Source organism: Arachis hypogaea, chromosome 4 (assembly GCF_003086295.3).
Source record: "Arachis hypogaea cultivar Tifrunner chromosome 4, arahy.Tifrunner.gnm2.J5K5, whole genome shotgun sequence".
In the NCBI taxonomy this organism is placed as follows: domain Eukaryota; kingdom Viridiplantae; phylum Streptophyta; class Magnoliopsida; order Fabales; family Fabaceae; genus Arachis; species Arachis hypogaea.
In genome coordinates, this window is record NC_092039.1 from 42,203,664 (window position 1) to 42,207,211 (window position 3,548).

Consider the following 3,548-nt stretch of genomic DNA (forward strand, 5'->3'; position numbering starts at 1 on the left):
GCAAACAAGCAATTAAAGTGCATCAAAGCTCTAGCCAAAGTCATGAGATTATGCATCATCAATTTATCATGAAATTCAAGTAAAATACTCATGAAATTATGCAAAGTTCACAAAAGTTGCATGAATCAAGGTGTGATTGTAATTTCATCCAAAACTTACCTTATTCACTAAGAAAATGCATGAAACTACCCTAAAACAGTAAAGAAAAGGTCAGTGAAACTGGCCTAGATGCACTGGCATCACAACACCAAACTTAAAGATTGCTTGTCCCTAAGCATGTACTGAAGCATAAGAAGAATGAAATGAAATAACAAGAAGATAAGATAGAAGTAGCATTCTTGGTTTCTGGGGTTTCATGCATAGCAACTTCCAAGGACATTCCCCATAAAGACAAGTGTGAAATTCCTTCGCTGTAGTGGCCGAATATCCCTTCCTCAATTGTCCTATCAAGTACCATCAATGTCCTTTTTGATTCCCTATATACGAAAAGAAAATGTAATGGGTTATTTGAAATTTTTGGTGGGAAAAATTTGTGAACTAACAAAATATTTATTTTTCTTTTGTTTTTACATGACTAAATGCTTTCCATAAATGTAAATCAATCAACCATTAAGCTTCCCATGCATGCACGTTGGTACACCAAACTTGTTTGTGATCACATGGTGCAACAAGTTTGGGGAATAAATCTTCCTCATAGGGTGTGTTCAAACCTCACTTGATGTGCTTTGAACACCAAACTTATCATGTACTATACATTGCATGTAGAGGAGCTTTATATTAGTTGTCAAAATTGATTTGAAATTCCATGGAAATTGCCTTATTACTATTATTAGAGATTTAAGAAAAGATGTATAGAACATGGGTTGCCTCCCACGAAGTGCTTCTTTAACATCATCAGCTTGACGGTTGACCCTTGTCAGGGTGGTTGGTGGTGCTTGAAATACTCTCCTCTTGCAGTGAACCTATGTCCATTGGCTTTGTTGATAAGCTCCATATGCTCCAAGGATAAGATTTTGTTGATAGTGTACACAGAAGGCAGCTGAGATGGAATAGTGGGGAGGTGAGGTGGTATAGATGGAAAGTATGTAGAAGTCACTTCATCACCTGGCGAGAAATTTTCTGTAGGAATTTTCTTGTTCCTCCATCTCCTCAGAACTTTCTTCTTTGTATCTCTTGATGCTTGCTTGTTCTCTATAGCTCCTTTCCCTAAGGGATCCTTGTTGTTGCTTCTGCATGAATCTGGTGGTTCTGGTTCCCTTTGGATTACCTTTGAATGTGGTTCTTCCTGAATATGTGACTTCCCATCCAATGTGGTTTCCAATTGTGTTGTTTGTGCTTCCTTGTTTGTTTCTTGCATCAGTGCTTCATTCTGCTCTTCTCTTAATTCTTTGTTTTCCTGACTTGATTCTTGTGAGAGGTTGAAAAAATTGAAAGTGAGCTGCTCATCATGTATTCTCAACACTAGCTCTCCTCGCTCTACATCTATGAGTGCTCTTGCTGTGGCTAGGAATGGTATTCCTAGAATGATGGGATAAATAGGATTCTCATCCATTTCCAGAACAACAAAATCTGTGGGAAGATAGTAGCTCCAAACCTTAACCAGCACATTTTCAACCACTCCTATTGCTTGTTTTTTAGTTTTGTCAACCAATCTGAAAATTACATCAGTAGGAGTTAGTTCATTGATTTGGAGCTTCTTCATGAGGGAGAGAGGCATTAAGTTGATGCTTGCTCTCAAGTCACAAAGCCCTTTGTCAATCGTTGTTTCTCCTATGGTACACGGAATATGGAAACTCCCTGGATCCTCCTTCTTTGTGGGTGGCCCTGGTTGAATGAGAGCACTGCAATCCTTTTCATTTTTATTGTTTGTCCACCCTTCAATGGACTTTTTCTGGCTAGTAGCTCCTTTATATACTTGATGTAGAAAGGCATTTGCTGGAGAGCTTTAATAAATGGTATATTTACATCAAGAGATGCAAACATATCAAGGAACCTTGAGTACATTTTCCCTGCTACACCACCCTTAAGCCTGTGGGGAAAAGGTGCATATGGGTTCAACACCTCCTTCTTCTTTAGCTCTTCCTTGGATGTAAATTGAGTTGTATAGCTTCCTTCCTCCTGGCTTTCCTTTTGATTATTTTGGAGGTGTTCTACTCTATTCATACTCCCCTCATTACTTGTGGTTATCATTTTACATTCTTCCCATCTCACCTTCTTTGTTTCTCCTCTTGGATTCTTCTCTGTATCACTGGGGAATCCATCAGTGGGTTTGGAAATTTGTTGAGATAAATACCCTACTTAGGACTCCAATCTCTTGATATTTTCTCCTTGGTTCTTGATATTGGCTCGCACTTCTTCCTTAAACACTTTATTGTCTTGGACTTCTCTACATAAGTTTTCAAATAGAGCTTCAATCTTTGAGAGTCTATCATCTGTTGATGATGGTGGGTTGAGATTAGGTGGTTGAGAAGGTTGGTTAGATAGATGTTGGTAATATCTCTGTGAGTTGTTTTGATGAGTAGCATTATTGTTGGAGTTGAGGTTGTGGCATCTCTGATCTTGCCCTTAATCTTGTTGGTTTCCCCATCCAAAGTTGGGGTGATTTCTCCATCCAGAGTTGTAAGTTTTGGAGTATGGATCATGCACTTGTCTAGGTGAATTTCCAACATAGTTGGCTTGCTCCTAGTCACCTTCTTCTCCTATGTTTACTCCTTCTTGAGATGATGATGAGGTGATGGCTGCTGCAACTTGGTTCTCCTCCATCTTCTTGGTAAGATCTGCTAGCTGCTTGGTGATCATCTTGTTTTGAGCTAACAATGCATCCATGTGGTTCAGCTCCATTACTCCTCTGGTGTTACTTCTTTCGGAGGCATAGAAGTATTCATTTTCAGCAACTGTTTCAATGACATCTATGGCTTCTTCAATGGTTTTCTTCTTATTTAGAGAGCCTCCTGATGAATGATTCACAGCCTTCTTTGATTCATAGGAAAGACCTTCATAAAAGATGTGAAGTTGAACCCACTCATTAAACATCTCTGGTGGGCATCTCCTTGTTAGTCTTTGAATCTCTCCCATGCTTCATAAAGTGTCTCACCATCTTGTTGTCTAAAAGTTTGCACCTCAGTTCTTAGTCTATTGATCCTTTGAGGAGGGTAAAATCTTGCTAAAAACTTGTTCACCACTTCTTCCCAATTAGTTAAGCTTTCCTTTGGGAAGAATTCAAGCCATTTGGATGCCTTGTCCCTGAGTGAAAAAGGGAACAAGAGCAACCTATAAACATGTGGATGGACTCCATTGGACTTCACTGTGTCACAAATCCTCAGGAAGGTGGTTAAGTGTTGATTAGGATCTTCTTGAGCACCTCCTCCAAATGAGCAATTATTTTGCACAAGAGTGATGAGCTGGGGTTTTAACTCGAAATTGTTGGCATGTATGGTGGGCTTCTGAATGCTGCTTCCACAGTTTCCTGGATTAGGATTGATATAGGATCCTAAAACTCTCCTTTTTTGCCCAGCCCAGTTTACATGGCCTTCTCTGGCATGATTATG

General features: G+C 39.4%; 1 non-coding gene across 1 annotated transcript; it reads left to right on the top strand.

Annotated features, from left to right (window-relative positions):
* The first annotated feature begins 3,027 nt into the window (after positions 1 to 3,027).
* Positions 3,028 to 3,134, top strand: LOC112799431 (small nucleolar RNA R71). Its single transcript, XR_003201013.1, has one exon. It is a non-coding gene; the product is annotated as a small nucleolar RNA R71 (small nucleolar RNA).
* Positions 3,135 to 3,548: the final 414 nt, after the last annotated feature.